The sequence below is a fragment of the Oncorhynchus clarkii genome, chromosome 33, assembly GCF_045791955.1.
Source record: "Oncorhynchus clarkii lewisi isolate Uvic-CL-2024 chromosome 33, UVic_Ocla_1.0, whole genome shotgun sequence".
Taxonomy (NCBI): Eukaryota; Metazoa; Chordata; class Actinopteri; order Salmoniformes; family Salmonidae; genus Oncorhynchus; species Oncorhynchus clarkii.
In genome coordinates, this window is record NC_092179.1 from 5,627,451 (window position 1) to 5,647,079 (window position 19,629).

The 19,629-nt window shown below is 41.8% G+C and overlaps 1 pseudogene; it reads right to left on the bottom strand.

Moving 5' to 3' along the window:
- Positions 1–4,114: 4,114 nt before the first annotated feature.
- LOC139392553 (peroxisome proliferator-activated receptor alpha-like) lies at positions 4,115–10,041 on the bottom strand (annotated as a pseudogene).
- Positions 10,042–19,629: the final 9,588 nt, after the last annotated feature.

The window sequence follows — 19,629 nt, forward strand, 5'->3', positions numbered from 1 at the left end:
TCTCTATACTGACGCTTAGCTTGTTTGATTGACTTGTGGAGGAATTAGCTACACTGTTTGTATTCGGTCATGTTTCTGGTCGCCTTGCCCTGATTAAAAGCAGTGGTACGCGCTTTCAGTTTTGCGCGAATGCTGCCATCAATCCACAGTTTCTGGTTGGGGAAGGTTTTAATAGTCGCTGTGGGTACAACATCATCGATGCACTTGCTAATAAACTCGTACACCGAATCAGCATATTCATCAATGTTATTGTCCAACGCTATGCGGAACACATCCCAGTCCACGTGATCGAAGCAATCTTGAAGCGTGGAATCCGATTGGTCGGACCAACGTTGAACAGACCTGAGCATGGGCGTTTCCTGTTTTAGTTTCTGTCTATAGGCTGGGCGCAACAAAATGGAGTCGTGGTCAGATTTTCTATTGCCAGTTCGTCTTGTCTCGTCAAGCTTACCAGCGTTTTTCCTATGCTCCTGTTTTCTCTTTAGTCCCTGTTTTCTTGTTTTGACACTCCTGCCTGCCCTGACACTGAGCCTGCTGTTCTATACCTTGTGACACTGCCCTGGATTACTGACCTCTGCCTGCCCTTCATGTATGTGGGCATTCCTGCATCTGCAGGAACCTCTCTTTATACTTCTATTGGCTAATTTTTAAGTTGGGGCAGGAGGGAGGCGGGGAGTGCACCAGTACAGTAGGTGGTATTAATAACGTTGGATGCCAGCAACCGATAAACCCCACAGAAGAAGGGGTGGGGGGCGACAACGGATAGCTAATATACACCGGTAGACGGTGTCCTTCACCCCCGCCTCTCAGGAACTGTTTTCCGTAGTTCTGTTATTAATGGTGAGAGCAGGTGTTTGGCAGGCGGGAGCAAAGGACACTGTTTGCTAGCTTAGCCAGCAAGTTTTTGAGGTACACAGCAAGCGGGATGCAACGCTGTGTGCTATCTAACTAGCAATCTAGCTAGCACACATTGTCACTAACTATCAAGCTAGCTAGTACACGGTGTCTCCCTAGCCTCCCATCTGCTGTGCTCAGGGCTGGGGAGTAACGGATTACATGTAATCCGCTACATGTAAGGGATTACAAAAAAAATGTAACTGTAATCCGTTACGTTACCAGCAGAAGTATTGTAATCAGATTACAAAAAACTAGATGATTACTTAGAGGATTACTTTTAAATTCAGAAAGGATGTTTGCGTAAAAAATCTTTGACAATTCTCTGTTTTCTCAATGACATTCAAATCAGCATTTAAAAAAGGCTCAAGTTGACCACTATGTTGACACACCGAATGTGTTTGATGGATCATGGGAAAAGAGCAGGAATAGGTTTTTGGAAAGGCTACAGTCCAAGTCTTTCAATGGTGCGACTCCTGTCGATATCCAAAGATTATCCAATTTGAATAAATGCTTGGAGGTAAGAATGACAGCAGTGGTGTAGTCTACTGTGATACGGATATCACTTATTATTGATATCTACATAGCACACTGATGTGAATCATACTGCTGCTCTCTCATTTAGCTATTTGTGCCTTATGGATTGAGGTTGTTGTGAATGGCTGTTCACAAATCTAAATGTGTATTTGAACCCAATAATGGTTAAATTCAAGAAGTTTAAGCTGCCTATCAATTATTGTTTTTGAATCCAATGGGCAACCAATGAAATATGTTCTCTTGCAACAGATGCTTAATCCAAGCCCATGGAATAAAGGGGATTTTATTGCTCAATCTAATTCATTCTGATATATAAAACAATTCCATACATCTAATTGATACATGCTCAAGCTTGCACATTTTTTATAGACTTAAAGGGGCAATCTGTAGTTGCTTCATCCAATTTTGGACTTAAAATATATATTCAGTACCAGTCAAACGTTTGGACACACCTACTCATTCCAGGGTTTCTTTATTTTTTACTATTTTCTACATTGTAGAAAAATAGTGAAGACATCAAAACAATGGAATAACACATATGGAATCATGTGGTAACCAAAAAAGTGTTAAACAAATCAAAATATATTGTATTTTTGAGAATCTTCAAAGTAGTTACCCTTTGCCACTCTTGGCATTCTCTCAACCAGCTTCACCGGGAATCCATTGATTCTTGAAGAATATAACTTATAAATAAATGCCTCATGAGCTTAGTTCAACTGTCACACACCATGAGAACCCAAAATATAAGTTTGTTTTACTCCAATGTTTGTAAACATTGTAAATGTATACAAACACTCTATAGCCTCATAACATGGTTAAAACAATAATTGTGATATCATGGATGGTCAGTCTTTGCATCCATAGCTCTGCCTATTAATCTGAGAGTGGCTACATTATTCCAGGCCCATCCCTCAGCTTTTTACCAAAACAGAGGCAGGGCGACCATTTTGTTAATATTTCATCTGTGGATTTGCCCTTTAAACAGCTGCATATTATCAAGATATCAAAGTGTCACCAACAAAAAGGTAAACAATGCAGCATATGTGTCACGTTCTGACCTTTATTTCCTTTGTTTTGTATTTATTTAGTATGGTCAGGGCGTGAGTTGGGTGGGCAGTCTATGTTTGTTTTTCTATGTTTTGGGGTATTTCTATGTTTCGGCCTAGTATGGTTCTCAATCAGAGGCAGGTGTCATTAGTTGTCTCTGATTGAGAATCATACTTACAGTGCCTTGCGAAAGTATTCCCCTTGAACTTTGCGACCTTTTGCCACATTTCAGGCTTCAAACATAAAGATATAAAACTATATGTTTTTGTGAAGAATCAACAACAAGTGGGACACAATCATGAAGTGGAACGACATTTATTGGATATTTCAAACTTTTTTAACAAATCAAAAACTGAAAAATTGGGCGTGCAAAATTATTCAGCCCCCTTAAGTTAATACTTTGTAGCGCCACCTTAACAACAGTGAGGGAATGTGTTCGGCAGGCTGCTGCGAACGACACTGGCGGGGGCGAAAAAACTCAGATAATACTTTTGTTTCCCTTTTGACCCACATTCAAAAGTGTCATAGGAATGCCCACATTCAGGAATGCCCTGAATAGCGGGCTGCAGTTGCACACTTGGGGCGGCAGGTAGCTTAGTGGTTAGAGCGTTGGACTAGCAACTGAAAGGTTGCAAGAGCAAATCTCCGAGCTGACAAGGTACAAATCTGTCGTTCTGCCCCTGAACAAGGCAGTTAACCCACTGTTCCTAGGCTGTCATTGAAAATAAGAATTTGTTCTTAACTGACTTGCCTAGTTAAATAAAGGTTAAAAAAACACCATTGGAAGAGTTAGAGGCATGGTTTATTGGGGGCGTGGCATTCAAGTTGTTCTTTTTGCACACCCGTCAGAGTTTTTGCTCTATAACAAAGAACAAACAGCAAAAACATATACATGATCAAATACAAATCTTAGAATCAACTATTAAAGACTTCCAGAACGCACTGGATTCTCCAATTACAGTGCCTTGCGAAAGTATTCGGCCCCCTTGAACTTTGCGACCTTTTGCCACATTTCAGGCTTCAAACATAAAGATATAAAACTGTATTTTTTTGTGAAGAATCAACAACAAGTGGGACACAATCATGAAGTGGAACGACATTTATTGGATATTTCAAACTTTTTTAACAAATCAAAAACTGAAAAATTGGGCGTGCAAAATTATTCAGCCCCCTTAAGTTAATATTTTCTAGAGCCACCTTTTGCTGCGATTACAGCTGTAAGTCGCTTGGGGTATGTCTCTATCAGTTTTGCACATCAAGAGACTGAAATTTTTTGACTATGTACAGGTAAAGGGAAAAATAGAATTGGAACAAGATTTTTTTTTAAAGGGTTTTATTTACAATAAATATTAGTTTGTATTTGTTATTTATTAGGTTTAAAGGTGAAATATGCAGAAATGGCTCCGCCATTTCCTGGTTGCTGAAATTCTAAACAAGCAATGTATAGTGCAGAGAATCATTGTACCATCTAATCCACTGTGAAATATATTTTCAATAACCAAACTCATTTAATTGTAACCAGTTGAAGCATTTTTTTTGTTTGATCCAAAGACAATTTTTTACAGTGTCCTGCACTGGGCTGGCTATGCATCCATCATAGCTGCACCATAGTCAAAAGGGTCTGTGTTTTGTATTTTACCTCCACAGCAGAGGATAGTGGCCTAGAACAGCACCAGGTCACTGTCATCCAACTCTAAGGAGTTAAACCTCATGGCGAACTGGAACTTGGGCTCCATCATGTCACTGAAGGGCCACTGTAGACTCTTGAGGAACTCCCGGGTAATGAACCCTCCTCCGCTCACCACCAGGAGGCCATCTTTGTTCATACAGGAGGCCAGGAAGGTGAAGAGGGCCTCATACAGCCCGTACTTCAACAGTCACCTGCAGAGTATGGGGGTCAGTTAACTTCAATTAATTCAGGAAGAAAATGTAGATTATATTAGTATAAGAGGTAGAAAACTATTCTCAAGTGGATTTTTTTTTTGCAGAAGACTCATCCATAAAACAACAACAGACATTTCACAAGGAATATGATACAATATACACAACATGAACCACACATTGCACATACATAAAGTTCTACAAAATCCTTAAACTGGTCACCCATTTGGTCATTCAGGTCCAGGCACTGGAAGCCTGGTACGGACTTGGCGAATTCTGTGAGCTCTGTCACAGTCTCCACAGAGAAACATTGGGAGCAGTGGAACAGCCTGGCCTCTGCCTCCCTCTCCTGGAGTTCCTCGGGCCCAGACCCTGCTCCATCTGGGCCGACACCACCTCCTCCTCCTCCTCCACCTACCAGCTTGGCCATCACCATCTGCTCAGCCAGCAGGACTGTCTCCATGTCGTGGATGACAAAAGGCTGCCGGAAAGAAGGGAGAAAGACCAACCCAGTTTGTAAATAATACAGTTTTATAAGCATAGTTACGTAATGTATAGTATATTACACATTCTAGACCAGTTTCCTGGGTCCAGATTAAAACTAGTCCATGATTAAAAAAACATTCTCAATACAAAATCTTCATTGAAAGTGTGTTTTAGCCCCACATGGCTGGGTCTGGTAAACGTGTCCTAAATGTCGTGCATGATATAGGCTGCCAGAAAGGGGCGCCAGTGAGCAGTCACTGACTAGGAGTACACTGTAAAAATGTTTTTATTGTCCCAGTAAATTACTGTATAATCAACAGTAACATATTGTATAAACTGAATACAGTAGATTACTGTAAATTCCATTGTGGAAAAGAATTCACTGACAGGAAATATTGTGTAAAACACAGTAGCAGTTCACTTACCAATCAAAAATAATGCCACACAAAAATCACACAGGCAACAAAATCAAAGCTCATCCTCTGGAGCAAGAGAGAAAAACATTTTTGCTAATTATTATTATATACATTTAATATTTTAGTCTTAGTTAATTGGTATCTGTTTTGTTATGTTATATACATTGCTTTCTTTGTGGCCATGCTGTTTTATAATAAAGAAAAAATATACAATTAGAAAGGCACATCATACAAATAAATAACTTTGTAAACCAAGCACAGACTAAATAGAAGCTATATGTAAAACTCAGGCCCCTTGTGGAAATTAGACAAATTACACTTAGCCTGATTTCAAACAACTCTCACTCTCCCCTTCCCTTACAATAGATTACAGTACCTGTAATGGTACCGTCAATGGATTACAGTAGAGGCATTGATACCATAAAACAGTCTTGTTTACGGTAACTTACTGGCAGCCAGTTACATGTAAAATAACTGTAATTGTTATCACATTTCCCAGCATGCTCTGCTGCAGGTTGAATTTTTAGTTTTTAATATCTGTATTTTGTATGTACATTGATTGATTATTCTTATGCTACACAAAGATAAATCATATCTTAATAATATACATGTTTCTAAACTAATCCAATGAGTTAGTTTTTTTGCACCCGTTACTGAAATGGTTGTTCCAGTTTAAATGGCTTAACTCAAGGGTGTCAAACTCATTTGATGGAGGTCTGAGTGTCTGCAGATTTTTGTTATTTTCTTTCATTAAAGTCCTAGGCAACCAGGTGAGGGGAATTCCTTACCAATTAGTGACCTTAAGTCATCACTCAAGTACAAGGGTGGAGTGAAAACCTGCAGACTGAAATGTAGCTTTATAGTAAGTATATGTTACCGTAAAATGACTGCAGTAGCATTATTGGTGCTGTAATTAATTAGAGTAACAGTATTGCATCCCATAAAATATGGTACGGTAACATGCTTTTCCTGTTTTACAGTAACTTACAGGTAACTGGCTGAAAGTAAGTTACTGTAAAAACAACTGGCTTTTTTTTTTACATTAAAGCAAAGTAATGAAATTCTCCCACTCACCGGTGTGCAGATCTTGCCGGTCAGTATGATTTGTGCTTTAGCCTTGTTCATGTTGAAGTTCTTCATGTAGGCTTTATGGATCTGTCTGACCAGGGTCTTGTGGCCCACCTGCCTGAGGTCTCCTCCCGCCTCTCTCTCCCCCATCTGACTGAGGCATCCGACCAAACCGGATAGCTGTGGGGTAGACCAGGTAGATGCACACATACAGTAACAGTCAAAAGTTTGGACACAACTACTCAATTCAACCATGAAGGCATGATTCACACAGTCTCCTCTGAACAGTTGATGTTGAGATGTGTCTGTTACTTCAGCTGCAATTTCTGAGGCTTGTAACTGTAACAAACTTATCCTCTGCAGCAGAGGTAACTCTGGGTCTTCCTTTCCTGTGGCGGTCCTCATGAGAGCCAGTTTCATCATAATGTTTGATGGTTTTTGCTGCACTTGAAGAAACTTTCAAAGTTCTTGAAATGCTTCAGATTGACTGACCTTCATATCTTAATGTATTGATGGACTGTCGTTTCTCTTTGCTTATTTGAGCTGTTCTTGCCATAATATGGACTTGGTCTTTTACCAAATAGGGCAATCTTCTGTATACCATCTCTACATTGTCACAACACAACTGATTGGCTCAAACACATTAAGAAGGAAATAAATTGTCACGCGGAGTGGAACAGGGGAACCCAAGAGCAGACTCAGATGAGGAGACTGGCATGAGGTAACCAAGGTATTTATTGAAACACAGGGGGAAGATGGGGTGCAGGCCAGGGGAAGCTCGGCAGGTTGCAGGTGTGGAGGCCAGGTGTGGAGGCTAAGGCTGGAGCGAGGGGAGTTGGGACTGGGTTAACAGGTCCAGAGAGGAATCCCAGGACGCAGTGGAGTGGGGGGGTCCAGGACAGAGTAGCAGGACTGATGAGACGTGGGACTGGAGACGGGCCAAAGTCAGAGCGGGCAGAACTGTAGCGGAGAGGAAAACAGTGTCAGGCAAGGGAAATCAGGATCTTAGCAGGCTAAAAACCACAGAGTAGAGGTTATGATCTGGCAGCATGGAAGTGGCAGGGCTGAGTATTTGTAGAGGTCTTGATTATGGAACAGGTTGCAGCTGGTGGGGATCAGCTCTGCCTCCAGCACATCTGTCTCCGCCCACACAATCACACACACAGAGAGGGAGAAAGCACTGGGGGAGTGGTGGCAGGTTAGGGAGACACAGGATGAGAAGTAGAGGGCGTGTCAGGAGCAGATGTAACAGATGATCCACAAATTAACTTTTAACAAGGCACACCTGTTAATTGACATGTATTTCAGGTGACTACCTCATGGTTGAGAGAATGCCAAGAGTGTGCAAAGCTGTCATCAAGGCAAAGAGTGGCTACTTTGAGGAATCTCAAATATAAATTATATTTTGATTTGTATATTTTGATTATTCCATATCTGTTATTTCATAGTTTTGATGTCTTCACTATTATTCTACAAAGTAGAAAATGGTACAAATAAAGAAAAACCCTGGAATGAGTAGGTGTGTCCAAACTTTTGACTAGTACTGTACACATGCCATTGAGTTTGCCATTGTAGAAAAAGAAAGCAACTGCTGCACTTGTCTGTGACTGGTCTATAACAGCCCCACGTTGAGAAGTGGCTTTGACCTCATTGAACCCCCGACCCCTACAGAGCTATTGTAGATAACTCACTGTGTGTGTGTGTGCGAGCGAGCGCATGTGAGTGTGTGGTGGCCCTGTGCTATCTCCACGTCCACAAGGTCATACAGTACGTTTACAAAACAGTAGAACATTTTTTTTGAATAATTGTAAACACATATATACGACCAGCTCTGGAGTCAATAACATCTCCCTCTCTCCTTCCCTCCTGAGACAAAGATGTATTGACATCGAGATAGCTTTTATAGTTATATCATATATCATATATCATGCATTCTTGAGATAAGAAGAGGGGATATGAGACTGTTTTACAGTTTAACTATTTCCCTTGTTATTGGTTGTGTCCCAAATGGCACCCTATTTCCTGTCTAGTGCATTACTTTTGACCAGGGTACAAAGGGAAAAGGGTGGTTTGTTTCCACTGTGTAGCGCTAACATGTATTATTTTCAGTCCTTGTGATAAAATATATCTTATTTTCTAAATACTGTGGTGAAGCTGTGGGACAGCTAAGGGAGGATGTCACTAAATTATGAAGTAATTGCTTGCAACTGTGCCTGCTTGCAAGACTCTGCCCGGGGCTTTGAGAAACTGAAATAAGGTGGAGCGGAGAGTGCAGTCAGGTCCTGGAGGGGGCTCTGTGCTTGGATGAACATTTGGCTTGTAGCTTTTGCAAGTATCCTTATTGCACTCACCTTAAGGGGTCTACACCGGTAATGAGTGTAGATCTATGCACGTGTATGTTCGTGGGTGGAGTTGTTTGTTTGGGGCAGTGGACTGTTTTCGTTGAGTTAAACCCAGAGAGGAAGTCCGCCTTGTGTAGTGTACAGTGGCTGGCGAAAGTATTCACTTGGAATTTTTCCTATTTTGTTGCCTTACAACCTGGAATTAAAATTGATTTTTGGGGGTTTGTATCATTTGATTTACACAACATGCCTAAAAATTGAAGATGCAAAATATTTTTTATCGTGAAACAAATAAGCAATAAGACAAAAAAAAATGAAAACTTGAGCATGCATAACTATTCACCCTCCCCCCAAAGTCAATACATTGTAGATCCACCTTTTGCCACAATTACAGCTGCAAGTCTCTTGGGGTATGTCTCTATAAGCTTGGCACGTCTAGCCACTGGGATTTTCGCCCATTCTTCAAGACAAAACTGCTCCAGCTTCTTCAAGTTGGATAGGTTTCGCTGGTGTACAGCAATCTTTAAGTCATACCACAGATTCTCAATTGGATTAAGGTCTGGGCTTTGACTAGGACATTCTAATACATTTAAATGTTTCCCCTTAAACCACTCAAGTGTTGCTTCAGTAGTAGGCTTAGGGTCATTATCCTGCTGGAAGGTGAACCTCCATCCCAGTCTCAAATCTCTGGAAGACTGAAACAGGTTTCCCTCAAGAATTTCCCTGTATTTAGCGCCATCCATCATTCCTTCAATTCTGACCAGTTTCCCAGGCCCTGCCGATGAAAAACATCCCCACAGCATGATGCTGCCACCACCATGCTTCACCACACACTGGATGGTGTTCTCGGGGTGATTAGAGGTGTTGGGTTTGCGCCAGACATAGCGTTTTCCTTGCTGGCCAAAAAGCTCAATTTTAGTCTCATCTGACCAGAGTATCTTCTTCCATATATTTTGGGAGTCTCCCACACGCCTTTTGGCGAACACCAAACATGTTTGCTTATATTTTTCTTTAAGCAATGGCTTTTTTTCTGGACAGCCCAGCTCTGTGGAGTGTATGGCTTAAAGTGGTCCTATGGACAGATATTCCAATCTCCGCCGTGGAGCTTTGCATCTCCTTCAGGATTATCTTTGGTCTCTTTGTTGCCTCTCTGATTAATGCCCTCCTTGCCTGGTCCATGAGTTTTGGTGGGCAGCCCTCTCTTGGCAGGGTTGTTGTTGTGCCATATTCTTTCCATTTTTTTTTATAATGGATTTAATGGTGATCCGTGGGATGTTCAAAGTTTCGGATATTTTTTTATAACCCAACCCTGATCTGTACTTCTACACAACTTTGTACCTGACCTTTTCAGAGAGCTCCTTGGTCTTCATGGTGCCGCTTGCTTGGTGGTGCCCCTTGCTTAGTGGTGTTGCAGACTAGGGCCTTTCAGAACAGGTTTATATATACTGAGATCAAAAATCTATTTAATTTACAGGTTGTAATGCACTTATATTGCACACAGGTGGACTTTATTTAAATAATAATGTGACTTCTGAAGGTAATTGCTTGCACCAGATCTTATTTTGGGCCTTCATAGCAAAGGGAGTGAATACATATGCACGCACCACTTATCAGGATTTTAGATTTTAGATTTTTTTGAAACACATTTTTTTAATTTCACTTCACCAATTTGGACTATTTTATGTATGTCCATTACATGAAATCCAAATAAAAATCTATTTAATTTACAGGTTGTAATGCAATAAAATAGGAAAAATGCCAAGAGGGATGAATACTTTTGCAAGGCACTGTATATACACTAGGGGGCTTGGGGAACCAGAAAAGCTTACCAAGCAAGAGGAGCCGTGGCACTCTTTTTGACTCAAGCTAGCGATGACATTTGAACTTCCGGATCCGGTGTTACAGTTGAAGTCGGAAGTTTACATACACCTTAGCAAAATACATTTAAACTCAGTTTTTCACAATTCCTGACATTTAATCCTAGTACAATTTCCTTGTTTTAGGTCAGTTAGGATTACCACTTTATTCAGAATGTGAAAAGTCAGAATAATAGTAGAGAAAATGATTTATTTTAGTTTTTATTTCTTTCATCACATTCCCAGTGGGTCAGAAGTTTACAAACACTCAATTAGTATTTGGTAGCATTGCCTTTAACTTGTTTAACTTGAGTCAAACGTTTTGGTAGCCTTCCACAAGCTTCCCACAATAAGTTGGGTGAATTTTGGCCCATTCCTCCTGACAGAGCTGGTGTAACTGAGTCAGGTTTGTAGGCCTCCTTTCTCGCACACGCATTTTCAGTTCTGCCCACATATTTTCTATAGGAATGAGGTCAGGGTTTTGTGATGGCCACTTCAATACCTTGACTTTGTTGTCCTTAAGCCATTTTGCCACAACTTTGGAAGTATGCTTGGGGTCATTGTCCATTTAGAAGACCCATTTTCAACCAAGCTTTAACTTCCTGACTGATGTCTTGAGATGTTGCTTCAATATAGCCACATAATTTTTATTTCTCATGATGCCATCTATTTTGTGACCAGAGGACATTTCTCCAAAAAGTACGATCTTTGTTCCCGTGTGCAGTTGCAAACCGTAGTCTGTTTTTTTATGGAGCTGGGGCTTCTTCCTTGCTGAGCGGGCTTTCAGGTTATGTCGATATAGGACTCGTTTTACTCTGGATGTAGATACTTTTGTACCTGTTTCCTCCAGCATCTTCACGAGGTCCTCTGCTGTTGTTCTGGGATTGAGTTGCACTTTTCGCACCAAAGTACGTTCATCCCTAGGAGATAGAACGCGTCTCCATCCTGAGCGGTATGATGGCTGCGTGGTCCCATGGTGTTACACTTGCGTACTATTGTTTGTACAGTTGAACGTGGTACCTTCAGGCGTTTGGAAATTGCTCCCAAGGATGAACCAGACTTGTGGAGGTCTACATTTTTCGCACCAAAGTGCGTTCATCTCTAGGAGACAGAACACGTCTCCTTTCTGAGTGGTATGATGGCTGTGTGGTCCCATTTTTTGAGGTCTTAGCAGATATTTAGATCTTTAGATTTTTCCATGGTATCAAGCAAAGAGGCACTGTGTTTGAAGGTAGGCCTTGAAATACATCCACAGGTACACCTCCAATTGACTCAAATTATGTCAATTAGCCTATCAAAAGCTTCTAACTGGAATTTTCCAAGCTGTTTAAAGGCACAGTCAACTGGGTGTATGTAAACTTCTGACCCACTGGAATTGTGATACAGCGAATTATAAGTGAAATAATCTGTCTGTAAACAATTACTTGTGTCATGCACAGTGTTAACTGACCTGCCAAAACTATAGTTTGTTAACAAGAAATTTGTGGAGTGGTTGAAAAATGAGATTTAATGACTCCAACCTAAGTGTATGTAAACTTCTGACTTTAACTGTATATGCCTGTTTACAAATGCTAGCTACTTGTCAGGCTAGGCTGATGTTGTCACGCCCTGACCTTAGTATTCTTTGTTTTCTTTATTATTTTGGTTAGGTCAGGGTGTGACAAGGGGTGGTTTGTGGTGTTTTACCCTGTCTAGGGTTTTTGTATGTTTATGGGGTTGTTTACTAGTCTAGGTGTTGTGTATGTCTATGGTTGCCTAGATTGGTTCTCAATTAGAGGCAGCTGTTTATAGTTGTCTCTGATTGGGAACCATATTTAGGCAGCCATATTCCTTGGGTAATTCGTGGGTGATTGTCTATGTCTAGTTGCCTGTGTCTGCACTTGTTTATATATAGCGGCACGGTCGTTTTTGTTGTTTTGTATAGTTTGTTTAGTGTTTCTTCATTAATAAATAGAATAATGTATTCACATCACGCTGAGCCTTGGTCTCCTCCATTAAAAAAGAGGAAAGAGGAACAGTGATTAATGGGGAAATGGACCTGGGAGGAAATACTGGATGGAGCAGGACCCTGGACACAGCCGGGGGAGTATCGCCGAGGAGAAGTACCGAGGGGAAAGGACTCTGCAATGGAAGCAGGTGGAGAAAGCACAAGAGGAACGGCAACGTTATGAGGGTACACGGCTAGCACGGAAGCCCGAGAGGCAGCCCCAATATTTTTTTGGGGGGGAGGCACACGAGGAGATTGGCTGAGTCAGGTAGGAGACCTAAGCCAACTCCTTGTGCTTACCGTGGGGAGCGTGTAACTGGTCAGGCACCATGTTATGCAGAGATGCGCACAGTGTCTCCAGTGTGCTATTCTAGCCCAGTGCACACTATTCCAGCTCCTCGCATCTGCGAGGTGCCGGCACCACGCACCAGGCCAGTGAAAATTGTCCAGCCTATGTGAAGCGTTAACAAGGAGAGACATGTTCAATACTTTCGTATGTCGGATGCCAGATATGACGACTTGCTTCAGTGGCTTTCCCCTAACATCTCGCACGAGAGAACTCACAGCTTGCCCATAAGTGCTGCAGAAAGTCTGTGTGATCCTTCGGTTTTTGGCGAGTGGCTGCACACAGCCAAGTCTTGCTGCGAGTTATCATTTATATGCTAGGAATCTCAACAGTATGTGCAATCGTCAATGAAGTGTGCCAAGCCACCTGGCATGTCCTGAAGGAGGGTTTTGTTGCTTATCCCTCCGTGGCAAAATGGGCAGAAATCGCCAGAGATTTTGGGGATCGTTGGAATTATCCATTCGGATCAGAGATTCGGCAGACGAATACTACACCTACAAGGGCTTTTTCTCAAATGGTCCTGATGGCAGTCTGCGATGCAAGGTACCGACCCACCATACGCTATATACATATAATGTGAATAATATACCGCTACAGATGTTGTAATGACATGCCTCACATAAAAGTGATTTGGCATCCCAATAACGGGATGGGGGCCTATGTCTAAAGCATTGGCTACACAGTTGTTGCAGTATACAATTGATAGCCTTCATGTTCCTGTTCAATAGTAATGGAAACACTTGTTTTTTTGGCCATCCTGACACCATGAAGATCTACAACTGTCGCCACTCAAGAGCCAGAAGAATTTAAGAGAACTGCTTTGGGATCCTTGCTGCAAGATGGAGGATCCTGGGACGAGCCCCTGAGGTTGCCCCAGAGAAAGCCGAGACCATTGTGCATGCCTATGCGGCCTTCCACAACTACCTTTGCGCCACAGACATTAACAATACAGATTCATCAACACGGTACATCCACCCCACGATTATTGACCACTCCACACCCACCTGCTTTCAGGAGAGTGGAGACAGGTTGTATAAGGGGACACGAGCATTCTGGACCCAAGAAACATGTCGTCAGAGTTGCCATAGACGTGCACAACAACCTCAAGGACTACTTCCTCACACCAGCAGGTCAAGTGGCTTTCCAGGATGCTGCTATCACGCGTGGCACCCTACTGTAAATGTTGGAGTGTGGTTTGGAAAATATGTGCACAAATACGTTCTCTTCTCCTGGTGGATGACTGTTTGTGTCATGTTGTGAGCTACACACTTGGTTTTGCTCTTTTTCTTATTCACATTTTACAAATCACAAAGAGTACTATGATGACAATTACTTCATCCTTCGTTTTTCATATTTTTCGGGAGGCTAGACCCTCAAGACATTTAACTAACCTTGTGTTGTGTAGTAGCCTTTCAATGAGAACTGTCTTGCTATAGCAAAAATAAAAGTATCTGTCCAGCTGTAGACAATAAGGCTAGAATCTCAAGACATTAACCTCATCTACAATGAGGTAGAATGATCTACAATCATGTACAAAGCAGTAGAAGTTTACTGAATGACTGATTCAAAACAGTAATAATTTTTGCCACAAGTGCAATGTAAAACAATGTAGTACACAGGTGAAAAGTGTGATGAAAGGGGAAATACGAGAAATACAGTGCCTTGCGAAAGTATTCGGCCCCCTTGAACTTTGCGACCTTTTGCCACATTTCAGGCTTCAAACATAAAGATATAAAACTGTATTTTTTTGTGAAGAATCAACAACAAGTGGGACACAATCATGAAGTGGAACGACATTTATTGGATATTTCAAACTTTTTTAACAAATCAAAAACTGAAATATTGGGCGTGCAAAATTATTCAGCCCCCTTAAGTTAATACTTTGTAGCGCCACCTTTTGCTGCGATTACAGCTGTAAGTCGCTTGGGGTATGTCTATCAGTTTTGCACATCGAGAGACCGAAATTTTTTCCCATTCCTCCTTGCAAAACAGCTCGAGCTCAGTGAGGTTGAATGGAGAGCATTTGTGAACAGCAGTTTTCAGTTCTTTCCACAGATTCTCGATTTGATTCAGGTCTGGACTTTGACTTGGCCATTCTAACACCTGGATATGTTTATTTTTGAATCATTCCATTGTAGATTTTGCTTTATGTTTTGGATCATTGTCTTGTTGGAAGACAAATCTCCCAGTCTCAGGTCTTTTGCAGACTCCATCAGGTTTTCTTCCAGAATGGTCCTGTATTTGGCTCCATCCATCTTCCCATCTTCCCTGTCCCTGCTGAAGAAAAGCAGGCCCAAACCATGATGCTGCCACCACCATGTTTGACAGTGGGGATGGTGTGTTCAGCTGTGTTGCTTTTACGCCAAACATAACGTTTTGCATTGTTGCCAAAAAGTTCAATTTTGGTTTCATCTGACCAGAGCACCTTCTTCCACATGTTTGGTGTGTCTCCCAGGTGGCTTGTGGCAAACTTTAAACGACACTTTTTATGGATATCTTTAAGAAATGGCTTTCTTCTTGCCACTCTTCCATAAAGGCCAGATTTGTGCAATATACGACTGATTGTTGTCCTATGGACAGAGTCTCCCACCTCAGCTGTAGATCTCTGCAGTTCATCCAGAGTGATCATGGGCCTCTTGGCTGCATCTCTGATCAGTCTTCTCCTTGTATGAGCTGAAAGTTTAGAGGGACGGCCAGGTCTTGGTAGATTTGCAGTGGTCTGATACTCCTTCCATTTCAATATTATCGCTTGCACAGTGCTCCTTGGGATGTTTAAAGCTTGGGAAATCTTTTTGTATCCAAAAAGTATGTATCTCGGACCTGCCTGGTGTGTTCCTTCCTTTCATGATGCTCTCTGCGCTTTTAACGGACCTCTGAGACTATCACAGTGCAGGTGCATTTATACGGAGACTTGATTACACACAGGTGGATTGTATTTATCATCATTAGTCATTTAGGTCAACATTGGATCATTCAGAGATCCTCACTGAACTTCTGGAGAGAGTTTGCTGCACTGAAAGTAAAGGGGCTGAATAATTTTGCACGCCCACATTTTCAGTTTTTGATTTGTTAAAAAAGTTTGAAATATCCAATAAATGTCGTTCCACTTCATGATTGTGTCCCACTTGTTGTTGATTCTTCACAAAAAATACAGTTTTATATCTTTATGTTTGAAGCCTAAAATGTGGCAAAAGGTCGCAAAGTTCAAGGGAGCCGAATACTTTCGCAAGGCACTGTAACTAAGTAAACACCAGTAACATGACAATGAGGAAATAAGTATAAAAAAACATGCACAAAAAAACCCAGTAATTTACCCACCACCCTAATATATATATATATATATTTTTTAAGAGCACAAGAGTTTTTGGGGTGAGATAAATGGGAGACGTTGATCAGCAGGAATAGACACCATTTATGGTATCATGACGTTGTAGACGGCCTTTGCTGGGACACTGATGCTGTTTCTGTAACCCCTGCTGGCATTTCTTTATTAAGTCATCCACCCGCTGCATAATGTCAGTGTTCAAAGGATCCTCAGCTGTCTTCCTCTTCCAGCCATTGGAGCTGGGTCGGGGAGATGGGTTGGAGGTTGATGGAGATGCAGGGCAGAGAGACAGTGGGTTGGGTGTCGGTGAGAGTGGCCGGGGATGGGGGCTCAGCTCAATCTCTGGACTGTCCAACCCTTCCCCCCTACAAGCAGATGGCAAATACATTAGAATACAATGCAAGCAATCTATAAATATCTCCATGGGCTCCTTTGAGTTCAAATGTTTACCCAAAATAACTGATTTCATAAACTTCTCAATCTAATTAACACACACAGCACACTGTCTGTTTTCTGATGTTTGAACTAGCTCTGCTATCATTATGTTAACCCAGGCACTGAATATTTCCCACTCACAAATTCTCCTATCCAGAAAACAGCTGACTTCAATTGATCTAACTAGGTCTGCTAAACATAAGGCCACAAACACACTAGCTGTACAAAAGGACTCCGCTGCATGTCGGTGTCTGCTGACAATGTTTTACATGAACACGAAGCCAATCGGTGAGACACACACCAGTGGCAGCTCCACACCTCTTCTCCTTCACTCTTTTCAGATTGTGAACATACCTGTCCCAAATATTTCTCCATGTTTCTTTGATATCAGTATCGGTGTTCAAATTCCGTGGTATCTCCCTCCAGCTGTTGACATTTGCTTGATTGTCCAAAAACAACCGCATCGAAGGGTTGTAAAGGTTCTCAAATTGTCTCACCAGCTCGCACAGACACTCCTCCAAACTGGACATAGACATAATTGCGTTTAGCAAATCTCAAAATAAAAAGTGGGAAAAGGGTAGCTTGCAAGTAGTTAGAGGGGAAGTAGCTGAACGTCCGTCCCTTCAGTGTTTATACCAGAAGGGATGCCGGAAAACATGTGATGTAGACACAGGTGCGGGACAGACGTTGCGAAACTCACTCCATACTGCTACTTCCCTGGAAAACACTGCGTCGCTTGATGGAGCATATTACAAGGAGCTGCCCCTTTTGTGATGAAAAACGACATTGCAGCACTGCAATACTCTATTTATCTCTGTGTGGTTCCACTGCGTGGGACTAGATCTGACTAACTAATACACACACAGCTGCCTCTCTTCTCACTCTGTGGTTGGAAACATCTGCCGGAGACATCATAGCACTGTGGGTGAATATCCCCCCTCTGTAGCTAGCACTTCGTCCTGCAATGACCCTTGAAGGTCTGGACATACAATAGACTGTCTAGGGTTCTTTGGTTCATCGTTATTGATCAGCTGTCAGATGTTGATCACAAGAGGCAGTTGTATCTAAGTTTTGTTATTTGTTAGCTATAGACACTTTAGATAAAGCTACTGCTACGGCATCCACTTTTTTGCTACCACCAATTATTGTAGATCACAGTATGAATAAGGATCTTTCCAAACACGGATTGATACAGACATACACAGAGGTTCCCAGCAACAGCACATTTCCAAGTAAATCTACCGAGACGCTCAATCCCAGACTCTTTACCGATTTCGTCTAAGCTCCGTCCAAAATTGAGACTGAAGTCAATTAACCAGCTGTTCACATCTGTCCTCTTAGAAAACATCTACCAGAGAATGGTTTTAAAGGTATTAGAAATACATCAAAACACAATGATGTTGAAGTTAAGACCCTTGCCAACTAATATAAACATTTATATTTAATTTCAATGAAATGACGTTGAACCAACTTGGAATAAACGTTGAATTGACGTCTGTGGCCAGTGGGCAGCGTCCTCAACCTTTGAGCACTGACCGAAAACATGTGCTCCATGGACGTTAACAAGTGGTTGAAATTTGGTCAGTCCAAATCTGAACCAATCATAGCCGTCTATGTTTCAAAAGTCTGGACAGCACATTACAGAACAGTACAGTAGAGCACATTAGAGTACAGTATAATGTACGTTACGGTATTGTACTGTAATCTACTAAACTACACAGAGTGTACAAAACATTAGGAACACCTTCCTAATATTGAGCCGCACCCCTTTTTGCCCTCAGAACAGCCTCAATTCGTTGGGTGCATGGACTCTTCAAGGTCTCGAAAACGTTCCACAGGGATGCTGGCCCATGTTGACTCCAGTGCTTCCCACAGTTGTGTCAAGTTGGCTGGATGTCCTTTGGCTGGTGTAGCAATCATGATACACACAGGAAACTGTTGAGTGTGAAAAACGATTGAAGTGGATTTAACAAGTGAAATCAATAAGGGATCATAGCTTTCACCTGGTCGGTCTATGTCATGGAAAGAGCAGGTGTTCCTAATGTTTTGTACACTCAGTGTATACTGTACTGAATTAAAACTACTCTGCTGTGCTGTTCTGTACTGTACTTTGCATAATAATGCATTTCTGTACAGGACAGATCAGGGACACATGATGTCATTCTGTTACCAGTTGTTCATCCATTTCACTTACTGTAGTTCAATAAACAAAATATATGTTTTCAAACTCATAGCTGACACCCCATTCTTTCTGCAGACATCTTTTGAGTTTTTGAAAAACTTTGTCACATAAAGGGAGATTTTTACATAATTCTGTTAGGAAACTCTTTCTCTCTGCTGTTTTTGTCAAATTTTCTGTGGAAATTGTTAAATGTAGTCCTTGTGCATTGAGTTGTATGGTATGTTTAACTTTGTAATCACTGGTTTTTATTTGGCATACATTTTAAGGTGAAAAATCGGTGTCATTCTGTTACCATGGAATTGCCTCTGACGCAAATCCCTCATAGTCTTTGCCAGGTAAACGCCTCACTACTTCCAGGGCAGAGGCCAACAATCACTGTATTGTTGCAGAGACAGAAGCATGCAAGTTCCTGTTTACCTCAATTCCAATTACACCATCATCTCACTCAAGTCCTGACAGTAAACGATCTCTTCAGTTTAAATATGATGTTTGTTTTTCATCACATGCTACTAGATCAAGGGGGGACAAAGTATCCGGCACGCCGGGCTGGAAACAGCCTGGGACCGAACCCGGGTCTGTAGTGATGCCACTGCGCCACCCAGGAGGCCCCTGCACAATTATTTGAACAAACAATAAGTCCCCCACAAAATGCGGCCCTCCGTTGAATTTCAAAATCCCGATGTGGCCCTCGAGTTTCCCCACCCCTGTACTGAATCCATGTGTGAGTGTGTGTGTGCGCGTGTATGTGTGTGTTCGGCTACATATTTGGGAGTAATCACAGACAGACCTGATTCGGAACAGGTGTGTATATACAGTGCCTTGCGAAA